A 24,227-nucleotide genomic window follows, 5' to 3' on the forward strand; every position below is an offset into this window, starting at 1 on the left:
AATAAATCTATATAAAAATCTCACATTTCAATAAATATATATTTTTTAATGAATGACTGAATAAAAAAAATTACTTATTATTTTTTATTCAATTTATTTTATCATAATAAATAAATGTCAAATAATTTATAGAAAAAATTAAAAATTGCCGATAAAAAAATTGAATAATAATTAAAACAAAATATTTAAGAATTAGAATAGAGGTAGAATCTAAATTATAATTTATACATGTTTTTTATTTAATTTAGTAACTTCTTCTCTCTATATAAATATTTTTTAAATTATTTTAAAGAAATATTTAATTTTATATATTTTTTTAAAAAATGTATAAAATATTTGAAATTGAAGGAAAAACCTTAAAGGGAAACTTTTATTATTTTTACATTTAAAAAAATATTTTGAAAAATTCTACGTACATTACTTAAAAAAATATATCAGCATATATTAGCAGATTTTCAGCGTTTTTAAATATAATTTTTTGATTGAAACTCTAAAGTTTATATTATTTTTTAATTTAAATAATAATATTTCAATTTTCCTATCAATTTCTGAAGTTCTTTGAATTTATTTTAAAATGTACTTTAATACGTTTTTTTAAACACATATTACATATTTATGTTTAAAAATTTATAAATTCTTTCTTAAAAATTAATGAAAAACTTAGAATTAAAAAAAAAACTTCAAACATTTAAATTTTAAATTTAAAAATAATTCTATACGAAAATCACACATTTCAATAAAAATATATTTTTTGATGAATGACTGAATAAAAAAAAATACTTAATATTTTTTATTCAATTAAGTTAATTATAATAAATAAATGTTAAATAATTTATAAAAAAAATAAAAAATTGAACATTAATTAAAAAAAAATACGAATTAGAGTAGAGTTAGAATCTAATGATTAAAGATAATATTAAATTTTATTAAATTAAAAATTATCTTAAATTTTTTAAACAAATATTTAAATATTTAATTATATAATTTTTTTTTAAAAAATATATAAAATATTTAAAATTGAAGGAACAATCTCAAAGGAAAACTTTTATTATTTTTTACATTTAAAAAAATATTTTGAAAAATCCTAATTACATTAATTAAAAAAATGATGAATGACTAATTAAAAAAAAATATGTATTATTTTTTATTTAATTAATTTTATCATAAGAAATAAATGTTAAATAATTTATAGAAGAAATAAAAAATTGGCGATAAAAAAAGTTGAATATTAATTTTAAAAAAAAATTTAAGAATTAGGATTGAGTTAGAATCTAAAGATTAAAGAAAATTTTAAAAAATCCAATGAATATTTTTATAAGAAATGTATAAACTAATTGTTATTGAAATAAAAATATTTTAACATAAGAAATTAAAAAAAAACTTACTAAATCATAAAAACCTTATGTGAATAATTTTATACTTTATTATGATTTTGTACGTTGTTTATTCATTTGCTACTTGTCAACGACCATGCTGATGATCACCATGCTATTTTCGATAATTGAGGAGCGATCAAGCAAAACCAGATAAATCCAATTTATAACATTCCCAGATATTTGCAAAAAACGTGCCAATAGCGAAGGTTTAATATTATAGATCTCGTAGACCATATTTTGGACCTTATTAATTAATTAACATAAGAATAATTGCTAATTAAAAAATGGATTTATCTGTTTTTGCTTGAGTTAAATATATATCGGATATTTTATAATGTAAAAGTGCTTGTTTTATTGTGCGTATGTAGTTATTCACATTTATTAATAACTAAATATAATGTATTAAACGTTAACACGTTTATTTTTTATTTTCTAAACACCACAAAAAAAGGGAAATTTTTTTGGTATTTCTCTTTCGATAGCATCAGCGACTGGTTCAAGCAATATATTTTTGTACCACACTAGACTTTCATCATTTCCCCAGGTTGGTCCAACATGCGAGTTCTTGTTCTGTCCCCCGCAGCCATCACAACATAATCTCATTACTTCAGTATCTGCCAGTTCCAGTGAATCAAGATAATTTAATAGAGCTGAACCTATTTGAATTGAGCCACGCCCAGCTTCTACCTCAGTCCAGGTGTAGAATGTCGGACTTTTTGAATCCATTTTGACGCAACAAAATACATAAAAACTCACTTGGTGGGAATAGAAAGTATCCGAAATTGGGGTGCGGGGCAATGGCTGTACTTGCTGCATATCAAAGCAGAAAGTTATTGAATTTGCAGGATCCTCCTTTGCAAGTTTGTAGAAGGCACCTGCCCTTTTTCTATGTTTTCGACGTTCGATCATAAGATCAGATTTTTCCTTTCTTATATTGTCCTTAAGACGCATGCATAGAGCACAACAATCTGCCGCAGGTGATGAAAATCCAATATTAAACTCTCCACAAAAAATTCTAAAAAACATTGATAAACTTGATTTATATTGTTTACTTTGCTTCGAATTATAAATTTGGTGTAATTTTGCAATATTCAAGTTAGCTGGCAAGCTAACTCTGTGGATTTATCTGGTTTTGCTTCATTGACCTGACTTTGGGCTCCATTTTAAAGGGAATTTAACCGGTTTTGCTTGATCGCTCCTTAATTTTGAATGATATAGATATAGATTTACTGCAATAGTTTGTCTAATTAGTGTAACTAGTTAAATCTTAATATTAAATCTCAATTAAATTTTTAGGAACATGTCAATCAGTAGCAGGAATTCCAAGCAATAGTCACCGAAAGCGGTTAAGTCATATTATACAACTTAAATATGGTTCAATTATTTGGACTCCAGTAAAAAATTTATTTCAGTCATTACTTGAGAGAATACAAAACAAAATTTCGTGGTATTGTAATTACAGGTTTAATTTAGAACATGATTATCCTAGAGGAAACACGGATTATGTATGATATTGCTCTAATTTATAGCAATTTAAATGGAATTGTAAATTTATATTTATGAAACTTTATTATATAATATCTTGTTGTTTTTTGCGCCAAAAAACAATATTCTGCACCTCGCTCTCTCCTATTGTCTTGCCATTTAAATTACTCACTTCACATAATTTGGTATCCCTAGAAAGTTCTTTAATTTCGCTTTAGAGGTTTCTGTTTTCTATGCCAGGCTTATCCACTGTCGGAGCATATACTTGTATAATGGTGATGACTACAGGATACGATTCTAATTTAATAAGCATTGCTTGAAATAAATTGTAAGATTGTGTACACTATGTAGGAGTTTCCAGAGAATTTTCTTCTCAAGCAAACCATTAACACTAAAAGTAATCAGAGCATCTGACAAACACATTATCTATCAAGGCCTAACCAACCGATCCCTCAAACTTAACTCAATACCTCTCCCCCTTCACCCTTTATAACAGCCCTCATCCTTATCGGGTCCATATCCTGTTGACCAAATATGTTTCGAGATCCTTAAAGACCATCGATCAATTCGCGTGGATGCTGGAAATCTGTCCCTTCGAGTGCAGCGAGGCATCGCACGAGGAGAGATGGTCAGGAGACGATAGCGGCGCGCCCTGGTGGCGAAATTCGCAATTGTCTGCTGTGCCAGAAAGATAAGACACCCGACCGGTCTCATACTTCATTGGACAATTGACGCTGTCGTTTCTTTTTCCTCCAGATTTTTTTTTTTTGAGGCTTCTGATTGTTGACTGAACGCTATCGGGGAGTGCGAGCTTCGAGATAGACGGGTTTTGAATTTATTTTTCTTTATTGGGGGGTGGGGTGTGGGAGGAAGGTTATTTTTTTGCAATTTATTTTGTTATGAATATTGAAATTGGGTCGGTGAGGGGTTTGTGGGAATTGACGTGCGGTCAGGTTGATTTTGCATTTTCTTTTTCCCTTTTGTCACTGATATTAACTTATTAAATAAGCTGTATCAAAATTCGAGAACACTTGCCTATTTTAACAAAAAATAGTGTAGAGCAAAACCTGCTCTACGTAGTTGATTGTAGGGTGTTTGGAAAAATTGGTTTTAAAAGGTTCAATTGAATGAAACCTCTAAGTGCCGCCACTAAAAAGTTATTAATATTTGAAGAAAAAAAGCGTAAAAAAGGGTATTTTCAAATGAACACTGATCACCCTATATAAATGATAGCATTAAACTTAATACAGCGTCTTATTCGGAAAAGATGCGGGTTTAATTAATCCAAATGAAATTTTGCACCATAAACATTTTACACAGAAAAAATTAAAAAATAAATAATTATTTTTAGGTTTTTTTAATTTTTCTCCTAAAAAAAACATTTTTTCAAAAAACGTCTCCTAAAAAAAAAAAAAAACTAAATTATACATGTGTTGTTTGCGTCTGTGGAACATATTTAATGTTTCTTTTTTAAAGAAGTAGAGAAGTGGAGAAGTAGAGAAGTAATCACACAGTTATTTGGCATTTTTTGAATAAGTTTTTTTATTAACCAAATTAATAATTTTTTTTTTAGTTACGTGCAAGACGATTGATTCAAATGGCAACACTCAGTTTGTTTTCTTATATAATAATAAAGATGTATTATTAATATTATTATAGTATATTAGAACTTTGTGATGGTATAGAAGGTTGGAGGGTCAATAAATCAGAAAGCAAATGATAAAATTAGGAATAAATATAAAATATAATCATATACATTTCGACAAATTTTTTTCCTATATTTGAACTTTTTACTGACATCTAAAAAAGCAAATTTTTCATTGTTTATCTACCTTGATCATATTTTCCTAAATTATTCCGATATTTTTAGTGAACCATAATATATTTCTAGGCTCTCCTCGAGACCTCCCCAAAGTGATATGTGAGAAAATAAACAACCCTCGTCGAGCCCTTGTCAGCAAAGGGCTGGCAAGTGCCTCTGCCTTCATATCGGCCCTTCGCACACCATTACCTGTCCAGACGTGATAGCTGACGCTGTCAGCGTTTGTTTGCTAGAAACTTTGTGATAATATGGCTGTTTTTTTTTATTTTGTATATCAAAATCTATATAGTTTTATTAATTAATACCTTTAAAACTCAAGAAGATTAAGTATGTTTTATAGTTAATTACTGACTAGGTAGTTAAGCTTTTATTTCTTTTTCAGAAACATTTATATTTTTTGTAATCCCGTATATATTAATTAATAAATAAATAGTTTTACAATCAATATATTTTTTATTTTCAGATTTTATCGTGTAAACGTCTTACATTCTTCATATTACGTCCAATAAATGACGTAGAATAACCTAAAAGTACGTACACATGACATATAATCCTAAGAAAAGGGGACGTGCTATTGTAAAATATCCTAAGGTAATTTAATATATTTAATAAACGTATGTTTTGTAAACACTCTGCGTTCGTATCTATCTATACCCTAAACGTAAATAAATAAATAAATAAATAATAATATAAGCAGAGATTGAGAGAGACCCAAAAGTAAAAGGGTGCTTCGTGCACTTCGGCTTATAAAGAGCCATGTATAGTGGTCATAATTTACCAGGTGTGGTTGTATTTGTCCACTAAGTGAATATTAGACTGGTTATAATTGTTTTGTGCAACGGTTAAAAGGTCGACATGTGAGTAATATTTTATGTTGCTATTGTATAAGTCCATGGCTAGAGTTTTATGATATACCAGAGTTTAAACAAACAATTCTAAATAATTTTGTTTCATGGTACTCTCAATCTCTTGCTGTATCCATGGTGGAGCTCGCTGAATGAATTGCATTGTCAATACTCTCGTAAGTTTAATTTTCAAATACCCAATTTTTACACTATTCAGGGTGTCCAAGATAAGGATCCTAAGCATGGGGATCTCAGTATCTATTGAAGTTACCGCCTAGGTTAAATTAGAAAAAAGTTGCGTACTTTGAAGCGTATTTAAATGCCGTTGAGAAAATTTTCAACGATATTGGGAAAAAACCGAAATTTGCCAAAATCTATTTTATTATTTTCTGACCCTATTTTAAAAGATATAAAAAAACTAACAACACTGTTTTATTGGCACTTTTTAATAGCTACGTAATGGCGTTTTTAGATTTTGTATCCGACGTTTCGTTTTCGAGAAACCTTATCATCAACTTTATTTTTTTATATGGCCCGGAAAAAAGCATACCCTGTACTTGATTCCATTTTCTTATTACAAATTCAACGATGTATCACATATCGCATTTTTTTTTATTACATGCAAGTAAAATGCGATTTTGGTATTATTTTAACATATTTTTAAGCAAAAAAAACAATTCTTTGACATTTTGACATACCTAAATACCTCTCATGAGTCATTGATTTCACATATAGTTAAATATCTAAAAGTAAGTCAACATTTTTTAATTTAATTTAAAGCAGATGTTCAAACAGATTCCCGTTATTTTCCAAACATAAATAAGATCTTCTTACGGTAGAATTTAAAACAGCACGCAACAACATGTCAGGTGTAATGCTATTGTATGCGTTAGTTACACATTCATGTAATTGCTGCACAGTCTGAAAAGAATGCTGGTACATTTGGTTTTTAAGAAACCCCCAAAGAAAAAAGTCCAGAGGCGTTAAATCTGGGGATCGTGCCGGCCAAGCACTCCACTAGAGGTTCCAATCCATTTTCCATCAGGAAAATTTCTGCGTAAGATACTCGGGAACAGCAGCAATCCAATATCCAAGCAGTCTTCCAATTTATTTTCCAACAATTGAAGGTATCGTTCTCCAGTTAATGAATTATGGTAAATGAATGCAACTAGTATTTTGGTGCCGACAATTCCTAACCACATATTAAAGCCAAAGTGTGTACCACTCACAAAAATGCCGTCGTCGCTCTAGATCCCTTGGTTTCAGTGCTTGGCAAATTCTAAATTTACACGGATGATATTTATTTTTACTTAAAAGAAATAGAATTTAAATATATAGAAATAGAATAAAAGCAAATTGTCAATTTGCCTAGTTGAGATAGTAGCTCAACAACTGCTCGTAACACATTATTTTGAGTGTCTTCAGAAGACTCTTTTTTCCTATATAAAACTGGCTTTGTAGATGCACCATATTCTTTTAAATTTCGCGCCAACTCTAAGAAAATTGACTTACATGACTGGTTTCTATTTGGAAATTTATTTAAATACATTGCTGCTGTATTCTGGCACAAAATGTACCAGGTCCGCATGTCAAACTTTTCTTTATTAATATAATGGCCACCCGGCATATTTAACGATATTAACACAACAAAAAATACTCAATAATAAACAATAAAAACTGTAAAAACATTAACACGTCACAATTTACGTCAAATTGTCAAAACATTATTTGTTTGCAAGCCTACTTAAGAATATGATTAAAAAAATAGAAAAATCGCATTTATTCTTGCATCTAATAAAAAAATGTGACATGCGATACCTCGTTAAATTTGTAATAAAAAATGGAATCAGATACAGGGTATACTTTTTTTCCGAGCCATATAAAAAAATAAAGTTGATGATGGTTTCTCGAAAACGAAACGTCGGATACAAAATCTTAAAACGCCATCACGTAGCTCTTTAAAAGTGGCAATAAAAAAGTTTTGTTGGTTTTTTCATATCTTTTAAAATAAGGGCAGAAAAAAATAAAATCGATTTTGGAAAATTTTCCCAATATCTCGGCAGGCAATGAAAATTTTTGAATTATTTCAACCTCATTTAAATACGCTTTAAAGTACGCAACTTTTTTCTAATTTAACCTAACCTGTAACTTCAATAGGTACTGAGATCTTCATGCTTAGGATATTTATCTTGGACGCCCTGTATACGTCCATAGTACGTAATACGTCTTTTGGGGTACATACTGTGTATGTACAGGGTGTCCCATTTTGGGTACTTTTGCGAGATATCTCTGTTATTTTTAGAGATTTAGAGAGTTGCGGTTTTCGCGACTCTGTGCTACTATCCCCCCATCGTATCTCCGTTATCTTTAAAGGTTTTATAAAAGTAAAAACTCATTCTTATAGATCTTTTTCCGTAGAATCTAGTGGCGTAGATATATTTTTTTTAAATAATAGTTTTTGAGAAGAATAAATAAATAAATGTCAACTATCTTTGGGTTTTGATTGACATTTCTCTGTTTTTGATTGAGTTTATGCTCCAAAACCCATTTATTTTCGTTATTTGTGAATTTTGCCAAAAAAATGGCAGCATTTGAAAATGATGAAAAATATGATATCCTTGTATGTTTTATACAAAACAATGAAAATGCTGAAGAAGTTTCGGAACTATATTTCCATAGGTAAGTTAGAAGCCGTTATATGACTACCTACAATTTCTAATGTTGTAATTTTATGCTTGGTAGATATCCAGAGAGAAGGCAACCGTTTTCTCGTATATTCGCTCGTTTAAAGGACAATTTACTTGAGCACGGATCTTTTGTTTAGCCGCGTCCTAAAGCATACAATAAAGAAAATAGGGAAGAAAAAGAAATAGATGTTTTAGGTTATATAGAAGCGATACCCTCGAGCTCATGCAGAAAAATCAAAAAAGAAGTTGGAGTGTTAAAAACTGACGCACAACTAGATGGTACCTAGACCTACTTGAGCAAGTTCTTGCAGAAAGTCTGGAAAATATCCCTCTAGGCTCAAGATGGTGCCCCAAGTCATAACTCTGGGCTAGTAATGGCATTTCTTAAAAATAAATTTGCCCAAAGATGAATTGGTACCAACAGACCTGTTAGATGGCCTCCACGATCTCTCGATTTTAGATTTTTTTTATGGAGGTATATACAAGATCTCACAAACGTCTGAATCATTTTAAAAAGTTACTTTTCTTACTTCATTAATCCATTTACAAACGATGAGGTTAATTTCATAGCGATCGTCAATGATTCCTGGTTCTGAGATAAGGATTTAGGTGAAAAAAGGGTGTAAAAGTCCACTTTTTGACTTTCTACCGCATCTCACCTCTCAGAAACATCGTGAATCATTTTAAAAAGTCACTTTTCTTACTTCATTGATCCGTCTGCAAACGAAAGGCATAATTTCATAGCGATCGTCAATGATTCCTGGTTCTGAGATAAGGATTTAAGTCAAAAAAGGGGGTAAAAGTCCACTTTTTGACTTTCTACCGCATCTCACCTCTCAGAAACGTCGTGAATCATTTTAAAAAGTTACTTTGTTTACTTCATTAATCCGTCTGCAAACGAAAGGCATAATTTCATAGCGATCGTCAATAATTCCTGGTTCTGAGATAAGGATTTAGGTGAAAAAAGAGGGTAAAAGTCCACTTTTTGACTTTCTACCGCATCTCACCTCTCAGAAACGTCGTGAATCATTTTAAAAAGTTACTTTTCTTACTTCATTAATCCGTCTGCAAACTAAAGGCATAATTTCATAGCGATCATCAATGATTCCTGATTCTGAGATAAGGATTTAAGTGAAAAAAGGGTGTAAAAGTCCACTTTTTGACCTTCTACCGCATCTCACCTCTCAGAAACGTCGTGAATCATTTTAAAAAGTCACTTTTCTTACTTCATTAATCTGTCTGCAAACAAAAGGCATAATTTCATAGCGATTGTCAATGATTCCTGGTTCTGAGATAAGGATTTAGGTGAAAAAAGAGGGTAAAAGTCCACTTTTTGACTTTCTACCGCATCTCACCTCTCAGAAACGTAGTGAATCATTTTAAAAAGTTACTTTTCTTACTCCATTAATCCGTCTGCAAACGAAAGGCATAATTTCATAGCGATCGTCAATGATTCCTGGTTCTGAGATAAGGATTTAAGTCAAAAAAGGGGGTAAAAGTCCACGTTTTGACTTTCTACCGCATCTCACCTCTCAGAAACGTCGTGAATCATTTTAAAAAGTTACTTTTTTTACTTCATTAATCCGTCTGCAAACGAAAGGCATAATTTCATAGCGATCGTCAATAATTCCTGGTTCTGAGATAAGGATTTAGGTGAAAAAAGAGGGTAAAAGTCCACTTTTTGACTTTCTACCGCATCTCACCTCTCAGAAACGTCGTGAATCATTTTAAAAAGTTACTTTTCTTACTTCATTAATCCGTCTGCAAACTAAAGGCATAATTTCATAGCGATCATCAATGATTCCTGATTCTGAGATAAGGATTTAAGTGAAAAAAGGGTGTAAAAGTCCACTTTTTGACCTTCTACCGCATCTCACCTCTCAGAAACGTCGTGAATCATTTTAAAAAGTCACTTTTCTTACTTCATTAATCTGTCTGCAAACAAAAGGCATAATTTCATAGCGATTGTCAATGATTCCTGGTTCTGAGATAAGGATTTAGGTGAAAAAAGAGGGTAAAAGTCCACTTTTTGACTTTCTACCGCATCTCACCTCTCAGAAACGTAGTGAATCATTTTAAAAAGTTACTTTTCTTACTCCATTAATCCGTCTGCAAACGAAAGGCATAATTTCATAGCGATCGTCAATGATTCCTGGTTCTGAGATAAGGATTTAAGTCAAAAAAGGGGGTAAAAGTCCACGTTTTGACTTTCTACCGCATCTCACCTCTCAGAAACGTCGTGAATCATTTTAAAAAGTTACTTTTCTTACTTCATTACTCCGTCTGCAAACGAAAGGCATAATTTCATAGCGATCGTCAATGATTCCTGGTTCTGAGATGAGGATTTAGGTGAAAAAAAGGTGTAAAAGTCCACTTTTTGACTTTCTACCGCATCTCACCTCTCAGAAACGTCGTGAATCATTTTAAAAAGTCACTTTTTTTACTTCATTAATCCGTCTGCAAACGAAAGGCATAATTTCATAGCGATCGTCAATGATTCCTGGTTCTGAGATAAGGATTTAGGTGAAAAAAGGGGGTAAAAGTCCACTTTTTGACTTTCTACCGCATCTCACCTCTCAGAAACGTCGTGAATCATTTTAAAAAGTTACTTTTTTTACTTCATTACTCCGTCTGCAAACGAAAGGCATAATTTCATAGCGATCGTCAATGATTCCTGGTTCTGAGATAAGGATTTAAGTCAAAAAAGGGGGTAAAAGTCCACGTTTTGACTTTCTACCGCATCTCACCTCTCAGAAACGTCGTGAATCATTTTAAAAAGTTACTTTTCTTACTTCATTACTCCGTCTGCAAACGAAAGGCATAATTTCATAGCGATCGTCAATGATTCCTGGTTCTGAGATAAGGATTTAGGTGAAAAAAGGGTGTAAAAGTCCACTTTTTGACTTTCTACCGCATCTCACCTCTCAGAAACGTAGTGAATCATTTTAAAAAGTTACTTTTCTTACTCCATTAATCCGTCTGCAAACGAAAGGCATAATTTCATAGCGATCGTCAATGATTCCTGGTTCTGAGATAAGGATTTAAGTCAAAAAAGGGGGTAAAAGTCCACGTTTTGACTTTCTACCGCATCTCACCTCTCAGAAACGTCGTGAATCATTTTAAAAAGTTACTTTTCTTACTTCATTACTCCGTCTGCAAACGAAAGGCATAATTTCATAGCGATCGTCAATGATTCCTGGTTCTGAGATAAGGATTTAGGTGAAAAAAGGGTGTAAAAGTCCACTTTTTGACTTTCTACCGCATCTCACCTCTCAGAAACATCGTGAATCATTTTAAAAAGTCACTTTTCTTACTTCATTGATCCGTCTGCAAACGAAAGGCATAATTTCATAGCGATCGTCAATGATTCCTGGTTCTGAGATAAGGATTTAAGTCAAAAAAGGGGGTAAAAGTCCACGTTTTGACTTTCTACCGCATCTCACCTCTCAGAAACGTCGTGAATCATTTTAAAAAGTTACTTTTCTTACTTCATTACTCCGTCTGCAAACGAAAGGCATAATTTCATAGCGATCGTCAATGATTCCTGGTTCTGAGATAAGGATTTAAGTCAAAAAAGGGGGTAAAAGTCCACGTTTTGACTTTCTACCGCATCTCACCTCTCAGAAACGTCGTGAATCATTTTAAAAAGTTACTTTTCTTACTTCATTACTCCGTCTGCAAACGAAAGGCATAATTTCATAGCGATCGTCAATGATTCCTGGTTCTGAGATAAGGATTTAGGTGAAAAAAGGGTGTAAAAGTCCACTTTTTGACTTTCTACCGCATCTCACCTCTCAGAAACGTAGTGAATCATTTTAAAAAGTTACTTTTCTTACTCCATTAATCCGTCTGCAAACGAAAGGCATAATTTCATAGCGATCGTCAATGATTCCTGGTTCTGAGATAAGGATTTAAGTCAAAAAAGGGGGTAAAAGTCCACGTTTTGACTTTCTACCGCATCTCACCTCTCAGAAACGTCGTGAATCATTTTAAAAAGTTACTTTTCTTACTTCATTACTCCGTCTGCAAACGAAAGGCATAATTTCATAGCGATCGTCAATGATTCCTGGTTCTGAGATGAGGATTTAGGTGAAAAAAAGGTGTAAAAGTCCACTTTTTGACTTTCTACCGCATCTCACCTCTCAGAAACGTAGTGAATCATTTTAAAAAGTTACTTTTCTTACTCCATTAATCCGTCTGCAAACGAAAGGCATAATTTCATAGCGATCGTCAATGATTCCTGGTTCTGAGATAAGGATTTAAGTCAAAAAAGGGGGTAAAAGTCCACGTTTTGACTTTCTACCGCATCTCACCTCTCAGAAACGTCGTGAATCATTTTAAAAAGTTACTTTTCTTACTTCATTACTCCGTCTGCAAACGAAAGGCATAATTTCATAGCGATCGTCAATGATTCCTGGTTCTGAGATGAGGATTTAGGTGAAAAAAAGGTGTAAAAGTCCACTTTTTGACTTTCTACCGCATCTCACCTCTCAGAAACGTCGTGAATCATTTTAAAAAGTCACTTTTTTTACTTCATTAATCCGTCTGCAAACAAAAGGCATAACTTCATAGCGATCGTCAATGATTCCTGGTTCTGAGATAAGGATTTAGGTGAAAAAAGGGGGTAAAAGTCCACTTTTTGACTTTCGACCGCATCTCACCTCTCAAAAACGTCGTGAATTATTTTAAAAAGTTACTTTTCTTACTTCATTAATCCGTCTGCAAACAAAAGGCATAACTTCATAGCGATCGTCAATGATTCCTGGTTCTGAGATAAGGATTTAAGTCAAAAAAGGGGGTAAAAGTCCACTTTTTGACTTTCTACCGCATCTCACCTCTCAGAAACGTCGTGAATCATTTTAAAAAGTTACTTTTTTTACTTCATTAATCCGTCTGCAAACGAAAGGCATAATTTCATAGCGATCATCAATAATTCCTGGTTCTGAGATAAGGATTTAAATAAAAAAAGGGGGTAAAAGTCCACTTTTTGACTTTCTACCGCATCTCACCTCTCAGAAACGTCGTGAATCATTTTAAAAAGTTACTTTTCTTACTTCATTAATCCGTCTGCAAACGAAAGGCATAATTTCATAGCGATCGTCAATGCTTCCCGGTTCTGAGATAAGGATTTAGGTGAAAAAAGGGTGTAAATGTCAACTTTTTGAAAATCAGGATAATCTGTTACTTTTTGGACTTTAAACAAATACAAACTAACTGGTAGAAATGTGAGAAAACTTAAAACGTAAAAACATGAAAATTCTAGGAAAATCCAATTAAAAATCATCGAAAGGAGAGCTTCTTCGAATCTTCAAGTGCATAAAAGGCAATGCAATAATTTAATAGACCTTCAAGACGCAATTCATTTAGCATTTCAAAATCTGAGAAGGAGACAAATTATTAGTTTGAATGCTATTCAAAGGGTTACAAAGATGTGCCAATTTTGTATCAGAGAAGATGGTGGTCATTTTGAACAACTCTTGTTTTGTTATAGTGTTTATTAAGTTTATATATTTATTTTTTTGTGTTCTTTTATTAGAAAAAAAAATAAGAATAATGCAATTCCCCATTCGTCGTTATTAATTTGTAACTTTCTATTTGACTATTATTGTTATTCAATACTAGAAGGCCTACTATTAAATTATGCATTTAACTTAGAAAATTGTTAGTTATTTGCGTATTTTTGAAAATAAGTCCATACTGTTATATATTTTTGAAAAGGTAAAAAAAGGCCACTATTATGAACTATAAAAATACAGGGTGTTCCGTTTAAAAAAACATAAATTGGGATTATAGTAATAATGCCCCATTGACGCAAAGCTCTTTGTTTCATTGACACCCATCAACATGGAAACTGTGAAGCTACTCAGGTGACAAGGAGACCACGAGCAACCCCATGGCCATTTTTTCAGGAGGGAGGTGTTACGTCATGTGACCATCAGCGAAGCCGGATCACAGTTCTCGTTATTTCGCGCTCTTAAAATTGTTATATGCAGCAGTTTTGATATATTTGTTAATTAAGCTTAATATAGTTGATTGTACCGCCGCAGAGTAAAGTCATTCGTTTTGTTTTTCAACTTTGATTTTTGTTACATCAAAACTCATGTGCTATTTGGGATAAATCTCAACTTTAATACAATTCAAATGATGGCAATTTTGTTTGCAGATGACACTTATAAATGTCTAAAGTCTAGCTTCATTGCTTGGTACCACCACCATTTCGAATCCGTGGCAAACGAATCCCGCTGAAAAGAAAACCAACCACGGCCAGATCGATATCGCCCCGAAGCAATAAACAATTTTAAGCACCGGCAATTAAAGTACTCCCATCGAATTAATCTCCGGCACTCATTAGATCGTGGTATAAATAAATTCACGTCTGATTACGGCTTATTATTTGGCCTTGCCCATCGTTTACGAGAGAAAGAGCCGGGGCCTCTCGATTACCATTTTTACTTATGGTCCCCGATATCGCCGGTTCAAATCTCGATATCCGAGAAGTTATAAATTGAAAATGGGCGTGGCGAAAGTTCGTATTTATGTCCACGAGAAATATTGAAGGTAATTATTTCGCGGGATGAAAATATCGATCTGCCGCTTGTTTTCTTTTCATTTTTTTTTGTTGTTGTTCGTGATTTAAGTACGGTCCTGATGCGCGGCCACCGTACAACAGAACAGATCCCATCTCGTATTTCGTACCACATCATATCAAACAAAACAGAGCTGCTCGGCTATAGAGCGAAGCAAAAGGTCCTTATCTCTAACTCGGGTCTATTAATATCTTTCGTCTTTATCTTTTCCGGAAGCGATCGCGTATCTATCTCTCACTCGGCTGGCTCCGGTTAAATGTACACATCATTTATTTTAAATAAAACAAAATGGATATTATTCGCAAATGGGTGACGGAGAGAGAAGAGATAAGCAAAACAAGAACAACTAGTGTTTTATCGGTTAGATTTTTGTTTATTTAAGCAGTAGTAGGAGATTTTTTTGCAAAGCAATAAAATTATAGTCTTATATTGAAAACAGGTCATCCATCCGCAAACCTTTGAAAACCTATGCAATATAAATGCAGACTGGGAATTGCTTGTAAAATTAATAGTCTTTTTATGAGGGTGTGTTTAAGTGAAGAGAAACTGTTGGATTTAGGAGTTTTTAGAACGAGAATTCTTAGATATTAAAAATTGGTAAAAAGCATTGTCAATGATTGAATTTCAGAAATTATTAAATTGACTTAGATTATGTTTTTCTGCATCTAAAATGGGTAAAAGCTTCATTTTCATTTTAATTTTTCGTAGTTTTGCTAAATGCAATGGTCCAGACAATTATAAGTGGTGAAAAAAAAATTTTTTGCAAGTTTCACCATATTCACCGAATTTGGCTCCCAGTAACTTTTTCCTGACGAGTTTTTCTAATTGTTTCTCAATGGATGCAGCAGTATACACCAATAGAGCCATTATATACATATAGGACGAAAAAATTACAATGCTGTAATCATGTCTTCATTTATTTCAATAATTACATGCATTTTTATATCTTACATAATATCAAAATAAATATAAAAATCCCTCTATTATCTAGTAAGAAAATTAAAAAAATCACACAAAAATTCTTCCAGTGGTATTCAAAAGTGGCTTAAAACTGCACGGTTTTCCGTGGTCTTGGACTATGGCTCATAAAAATGGTTCTAGCTCAGAAACTTCTTGAGGTACAAGAGACCTTTGTATATCAAAATCTTTATTAAAAAACCCTGCAACTTTAAACGAATTTTTTATAAAAATGCCTGGAATAGTTCTTAAAATATCTTGGATGAAATATCACCATATTACCTAAAATATTGCCTGAAAATAGAGGTTAAGCAAAAATGCTCTAAAGCATTAAATATTTGGGCTAAAAGAACATATAATACACCAAATTTATCCTTAACGACTGTTCTTTAATCTACTGAAAAAATTACAAAAATATCTAAAAAATTCTTCCAGTGGTACTAAAAGTGTCCTAGAGCTGTATGGTTTACAGGTTTTATATATTCAATATTTAGTATGAAAACAGCGTTATTAGATTGCATAATATGGACGAAAAACAGTGATTTTTCAGAAGAATTTCACCAAATATTTGAGGTGTAGTTTTAGAATATGTCAGAAAGCATAAAATCAGAAGTGGGATTACCCGAAAACGTGTCTTATTACCCATTACGTGAACTATTGTGTCAATTGATTTAAAAATGGCGGGAGGAAGTGCAAATGTGTTAAGTGTTTAATATTAAAAGTTGCATTTACGCCGGAGCAACTTATTTTAAGTCTAATTTGTTTTGGTGTAAAGAATATCACTTTACAATCTTAGACTACGGCTCATAAAACTGCTTCTAGCTCAAAAATTTGTTGATGTACAAGAAACGCTCATATATATAAATGTTTTCTAAGAAACACAGTAACATTAAGCGCAAATTTTATAAAAATGCCTGGAATAGTTTTTAAAATATTCTGGATGGAAATTATACTATTCGCTGAAATATTGTACCAAAAATGCTCTAAAACATTAATTATTTCAGCTAAAACAACATTTATTACATCAAATATATCTATAAGCACCCTCCTATATTCTCGTAAAAAAATAGCTCAAAAATTCTTCCAGTGGTACTCAAATGTGCCTTGAAACTGTACGGTTTCCGTGGTCTTGGACTATGGCTCATAAAACTACTTCTAGCTCAGAAAGTTGTTGAGGTACAAGAAACCTGCATACATGAAAATGTTAAGTAAGAAACCTTGTAACTTTTAGTGAAAATTCTATAAAAATGCGTGTAATAGTTTTTAAATTATCCTGGATGGAATATTGCCTGAAATATTGTCCCAAAATATAGCCTAACCAAAAATGCTTTATAACACCAAGTATTTGGGCTAAAAAAATATTTATTACATTGAATATATCCTTGGACACTTCTCAACAATCTACGAAAAAAATTACAAAAATAACTCAAAAATTCTTTCAGTGGTACTCAAAAGTGCCTTGAAACTGTACGGTATTTCGTGGTCTTGGACTATGACTCATAAAACTGCTTCTAGCTCAGAAACTTGTTAACGTACAAGAAACCTGCATATATGAAAATGTTAACTAAGAAACCTTGTAACTTTTAGTGAAAATTCTATAAAAATGCGTGTAATAGTTTTTAAATTATCCTAGATGGAATATTGCCTGAAATATTGTCCCAAAATATAGCCTAACCAAAAATGCTTTAGAACACCAAATATTTGGGCAAGGAACAGATTTATTACATCAAGTATATTTTTGGACACCTCTAAATAATCTACTAAAAAAATTACTAAAATAACTCAAAAATTCTTCCAGTGGTACTCAAAAGTGTCCTGAAACTGTATAGTTTGCCATGGTCTTGGACTATGGCTCATAAAACTGCTTCTAGCTTAAAAACTTGTTGAGATACAAGAATTTTTCGTATATGAAAATATTTACTAAGAAACCCTGTAACTTTTAGGGAAAATTTTATAAAAATGCCTGTAATAGTTTTTAAATTATCCTAGATAGAACATAGCCTGAAATATTGTTCCAAAACAGGGCTTAACCAAAAATGCCCTTAATCAACTATAACCTCAAAACCTGCTGCCCTTAACCTTCAAATTACCTTCTGTATTTGAAATAAGTTAGTAACAGCCTTAAACTAAACATTTAAAGTAAGAAAGTTGGTCCAAAATGACACAAGAAAAATCTTTACATCAGATGTTTCATTATATCCCAGATAAAAAAAACTTACATAAAATAGATACCAAAACTTGAAAAAAAAAACAACCGGATAATGCCAAAAGTGCTTTTACTTCAGCACGTAAGCATGAAAATAAACCACAAAATTAGCGTTAGTACACATTACATACAAAGCCGAATATTGGTGTTTGCTCTGGTATAATAAAGTCTTAGTCTTCCTAGATATTAATCGTGGTACATAAAAATTCCTCCTTACGCAGAACTCTATGCAACAACGCAACGGCAGCTTAATTTCTCTTTAATTCAAGAGATTTGAAAGGCCAGGACCATCACATTTAAATGATATACAATAATACATATTTAAAAAGCTTTCATTAAATTTTTTCAACAGAATATTTACGAATTGCCTATTCAAGTTACACTACTTAATACTTTGGTCATTCATTCAGAACAAGAGAATGCAATCAAGAATTCAAGTGATGCATTGATCAAAGCCCATGGCAAATGGCATCAGGATTTACCCGCTTTTTTTAATGACTCAGTGCTTTTACCATCCCAGAACTTTAAAATATAACTTGTGACTCTAATTTCTTCAAGATTCCATACAATCACTTCTGATTAAATTATTAGCACATGCAAGTCTTAGAGAATAAACCCACAACTATTTCCAAACAGGTTTATAGGTTCATAAGAAGGGAGATCCCAGGTTATCTGAAAATTATCGACCTATATCAATTCTTTTTAATTTTTCATGCTTTATCGCAAAATTTCTTCAAAATTCGTTTTCAAATTTCACTTGATCAACATGAATTCTTTCTCTGGTAGATATTGTGTAAGTAATCTTAGCTATTTTTCTCAAAAAATTTGCCAAGTTCTTAATGAAAAAGTCATTTAGATGCTATTTACACTGATCTGAGCAAAGCCTTTGACCAAGTCAAACATTACAAAAAAACTACATTAACTCTCTAATCTTTTTGGATTTTCGCACTCATATCCTTTTGATGGAAGATAATTCATATATATTGATGAATTTAAATCACAGCTTCATCTCAATCTTATACCACTTCTTTTCAACCTATATGTTAATGATCTCGTTATATCGTATTATAGAACCAGGATAGCCGTGTATTATACCAGGTGGAACATAGGAAATCCTATGTAAATTTTAAGGGGGTCAATTGTTGGCTTCCCTGTACATTTTACAGAAAAAATCTAAGATAACTTTTTGAAAAGACCAATCTGGCAAACCCTCGTGCAAAGTTTCAAAAAATTTTATACCGGCTAATACCAATAACGGCAATTCTGAACATTTGGTTTATTGGTGAGGGTAAATGTACATTCATCGGCAAAATAAATATTTCTTAAAAAATGCCTATCATTATTTGCTCTTTCCATCATTTCAAAACAAAATGCCATTCTTCGCTCTTCATCTCCTTCCTGCAGCTCTTGATGTTTTTCGAATTTATACGAATAATAATTGTGTTTTTTTAAAGTGCACAATACCGTTGTATGATGTTTATTTACCTCTTGCTCAAGAACCCTCGTACTAACCATCTTGTTTTCCTCCACACTCAGTAGAATATCTCTGTTCTCTCTTTCTTAGGCTCTATTTTCGATATCCTGAGTTGAACATTTACAATTTATTACGGTGCCTTTGGACTCGAACTTATTGACAATACGTTTAATAACTGAAATGGACTTGGTGGGGAAATAAACTGAAAACATTCCAGATACTGCTCTAAAACTATTTCCCGCATAATGCCACTTAATTATGGCTATTTTTTCGTCGATTGAATAATTCATACTTGTTTTCAAATATCGACTATCACTGATTTATTGACTTTTTTCCTCACGTCAGTGACAATATTCATTTTACTGGTGCCCGTTGGGTTTTACCTGAACTTAAAATTTGCTAATTTTGCAATTACATTTAATTAAATAATTCAAGATTCGCTTATTAAAATTTTTTGAAACTTTGCACAAGGGTTTGCCAGATTGGTCTCTTCAAAAAGTTATCTTACATTTTTTCTATAAAATGTACAGGGAAGCCAATAATCGACTCCCTTAAAATTTACATGGGTTTTCCTATGTTCCGCTCGGAGACGCACTATCCGGTATAAAAAAAGGTAAAAAATTTCAGATCTTGCCGTTATATTGAAAATCGAACTTAACTCTAGGCAGCTCAAGTAAAGACACGCACTACTCTCCTCTGCAAGCAAAATATTCTTGCCAAAATGTCATGACAAGAAAACCATATTATACTTGTTGCATAAGAGAATGGTAGTTTACCAGTGGAACTCTTTGAGCTAAATTTCTTTAGATGCAACCATTTGACAAACAAGACTTGTATGTTTTTTAAAAGTTAATTTTTCCAGTCCAAATTTATTTCTAGAAACTGTGTTAGTGTGAAAATTATGTTTTCAATTAACCACAGCTTCTTTTGTGATTTCGAGATCATTGGTTCTTATCATGGAACTGAAATCATCATCTGCATATAGAGTCTCGAAACAGTTCGGCAGAGCCGCTGTTCTATTATTTACGTAAATGAGAAATAACAAGAGGCCCAATAAAAATAGACTTGTATTTAAAGTATGCATGGAGTGGCTTTTTAAGCAACCAGAAAAAAAATTTTAAGAATACTCTGTTCCCAGGGAAATAGTTCTATAGCTTGTGACACAAAAAGCTGGAGTTTAGTACACCTTTTGAACAGTGTTTTCTAATGTGACCTGCTTTTCCACAATTCTCGCACTGAAACTTCCGGTCCTGTTGATTAGGCCCTTCCTTCAACTCCTTAAGGATCCACCTGACTGATTCCTTAAAGTCCTCCTTTCCTGGAAACACTTCCAGACACCAGCCTTTCTTTTTCCTTCTTAAAGGTTAGTCACTCAATTGTTCTGGATCGTATACCGTATTCTTAAGTGTAGGCTTCCTGGGAAATACATGTCTCTTTTTTGGTATCAAAATTCGTATTTATTTATTCAAATTGTCATTTTTTGAGTTCCGTTGCACTTTTATACACTTGACTAGAGAATTAAGGTTGCCTCCTTTATTAGTTAAAGTGTCAGTTAAATTTCTCTTTTATAGTTTTGTTAGATCGAGACTTCAATATGGTTTTATAGTTTGGGATCCTCATTATCAATGCTTTGCAGGAGACTCAGAGAAAGCCATTGATCAAGCTGTTCTTTTTTTTACGATTTGTTGTTGAATCTTTGGCTACGCGTAGAATGATTAACTCAATAATTTTTTTGCGGAAGCTTATTATCTTTCCATTATTCTTAAGTCATGATTTAGGGTAAATCTAATACCCTAGAATGATCATATTTCTGTTATGTGTAAAAACGTTGCTATAGATTGCGATCTACATTACTGCCATGAATTCTTGCTAGATGCAGAGATAGCTCTCATTTAATACTTATACTAGTAGTGGACCCTAAATAAGGTACTTAATTCTATTGTTATTGTCGTTACTTTTGTTTTTTATTTATTCAGGTCATATGTTGTTCATCAATATTTCTAATTTTCCTGTAATTGAGTAATACCTGAAACACTTCTACTTAAATGATGCCTAATAATTGAGTCAAAATAATATTTAAAATAGAAATAGGTATTACCTCTAAACATAACTTCTCTGTAAAAAAAAAACCGTTCTCACATGAACTAGAAACGACATAAAACAAAGGAGCCGCATATAAAGGTAGAAGAGACCATCTCGTTTTCTGCTGAGAGAAGGCGAGATAGCGAGACACCCGACCGACACAAGACGACATACGAAAACAACGTTCCAAGGATGTTCTGGCACGTTGCGACATTGTTTTCGACGGCTCGCGATCGTCTCTTGCTTCCGCCATGGAGATGTTGAATGTACGTCTTTTACGAGGACTTAGGCGGAATTAGGACGTTATGGTTCAAGAAGAAAAACATTTAAGGGATTGAATGATTCAGTTTAATACTGGAACTAGCCATTTCAGTTGTCAGAGAAATCTGATGATTTTTTTCTAAGTTTTACTGTATCATTTCTATAGTACTGTCTTGATTATCTATTAAATGCGTAGATCATGGGGACTGTCACCAAAAATGGTACATTGGATGTACACGACAATGGTTAGACCCATCATTACATACGCAGCACCTATATGATGATGGCATGCGACAGAAAAGAGGAAAAACACAACGAATAGCATGTCTGGGCATAACAGGAGCGATGTCAACAACGCCGACTGCTGCCCTAGAGAACCTGATAGGACTAAGCCCGCTACACTTAGTGGTACGGGCTGAAGCTATATCGGGGGCGGAAAGACTGCTGTCAAATGGCGCAACAATCCTATCAAAAGATGAACACAATGCCTTATTTGACTAGATACAGGACCTTGGGCGCCTGGCCCTAAGAACAGACAGAACTAAGGTCACATACCTAGACAAACCTTTTGTCATCAAAGAGAAAAGGGGACCACTGGACGCAGAAGCGGACAGGCTCAGGCAAAGAGGTTACTCAGTATGGCACACGGCAACCAAACGATCCAAGATCGGGGTAGCTGTGGACATGGTGGAGGACGAACAACAGGGCAGACAACTTATGCTAAACCTGGGCCTGGAAACAACAAATTTACAGGCAAGCATAATAGGAATACAAACCTGTGTCCAACTGATGAGAGAAGGGCTGCCAAGAGGCAAAACCTTCGCAATTTTCACAGGAGACCAGGCTGCAACACCTGCACTACAACAGTTCGAGACTAAGTCAAGGACTGTGCAAAGCTGCTGGGAGGATCTCAGGAACCTCGCCGAAGCGCAAAATAGGCCAGAGATAATCCTAGCAGAGAATATGGGCAACAATAAGGCTGCAAGAAAGGCTATCAAACTTGCAACTCAGAGAGCCAGCAACAGCCTGGTAGGCCCTGAACCAACATGTTGTGTCAACGATAAGACCTGGAAGGGGGAAATCGGTAACTGGCTAACAAACCAGAAGAAATCCTACTGGGAACAGCTGCCAAAGATAGAACAATCCAAACAACTTATAGGCAGCCCACCCTTCAAGAAGGGTGAGAACATACTGGGCCTCTCCAGACAACAACTGCGAAGGGTCGCGGGGCTATTTACATGCCATGCGCCCAGCAGGAAACACCTGCATACGCTAGGGAAATTAGTTACCTCGCTATGTAGGGGATGCAATGAGGAGGACGAAATAACTCTTCACATACTGTGCTTCTGTGAAGCATTTAATCAAACCAGGGCAACATTCCTGGGGGAAGAGAAACCCTCACCAGAGGGTATAAGTTTTAGTGGGTACAGGACGAAACAGACTTGACATTCAGTCCCACACTAGGGGCGGCGCCGCGTAATCAGTGTTCATAAAAAATTTCTCCACCGACCCAAAAAAAAAAAAAAAAAAAAAAAAATGCGTACTCGTTGTCAATAGTCTTGTCTATTTAATGCTATACAGTGCTTTTCTTTGAAGTCCCCCCCCCCATTTATTTTTTTAACGGGTCAAAAAAATTTTTTGAAACTTGGCATAAGTAAATTGGTCTATAGATATTATTTTTCAAGGTAAACTAGGTAGTTGTAAATTCCAAGATGGCGGCTGGGCGACATCTTGAGAAAAAATTTTAAACAGAAAGGGGGGTCGTGTGGTACCTCATTTTAAAGGTCTCAATGAGTACCTTATAACCCTGAAATATTAGACCCATATCTTAACTCGTTTCAAAATGGTGGCCTAATAAAAAAGTATTTTTTTTTATTTTAACGTTTTACATTTTTATGATTTTTGAATAGGTAAAAATCAGTGTATGAAAATAAATGCGTCACTATTTTATTTTGACATAAAAACGACAGTTCTAAATGTTAAAATAACACATAAGCGCCATCTTGAATAAATGCATTAAATAGAAATCTTGTGTTACCTCATTTAAAAGGTTTTATTGAGTACTTTTAATATTTATTACATGGACAATTTTTAAATCCAAAATTCAAAAATTATAAATTATTTGTATATTATTATTAAAAACGTTAATAAAATCGCAACAGTGTATTTTTTTGGCTTTTACTTTTAGATAGGTCAAAACGGAGTCCACCGAGTCCATGTAATAAATATTAAAAGTACTCAATAAAACCTTTTAAATGAGGTAATATTTCTTATCTATGTTATATGTATCCAATATGTAACATATTATGTTTGTTTTACAATACAATTGTATATGCCTTTTATTTTTTTGTTTCTTGTGAATAATTGTATTGCAACAAATTTTATATTTGATTTGATTTGAAAATGTTAAGAATGCTTAATTAAGTATTTAACTAAATTTATGAA

The 24,227-nt window shown here is 32.9% G+C and overlaps 1 protein-coding gene and 1 long non-coding RNA gene across 2 annotated transcripts in view; one reads left to right on the forward strand and one right to left on the reverse strand.

Annotated features, from left to right (window-relative positions):
* LOC126740453 (uncharacterized) overlaps nt 1–5,128 on the forward strand; it is a 31,170-nt gene extending 26,042 nt beyond the window's left edge. The window contains exon 2 of the long non-coding RNA XR_007661911.1: nt 4,753–5,128. This is a non-coding gene — a long non-coding RNA (uncharacterized LOC126740453). The remainder of the gene's footprint in view (nt 1–4,752) is intronic.
* Nucleotides 1–24,227, reverse strand: part of LOC126740442 (zinc finger protein ush) — a 318,530-nt gene that overhangs the window by 188,303 nt on the left and 106,000 nt on the right. The window lies entirely within an intron of this gene.

Source organism: Anthonomus grandis, chromosome 9 (assembly GCF_022605725.1).
Source record: "Anthonomus grandis grandis chromosome 9, icAntGran1.3, whole genome shotgun sequence".
Taxonomy (NCBI): domain Eukaryota; kingdom Metazoa; phylum Arthropoda; class Insecta; order Coleoptera; family Curculionidae; genus Anthonomus; species Anthonomus grandis.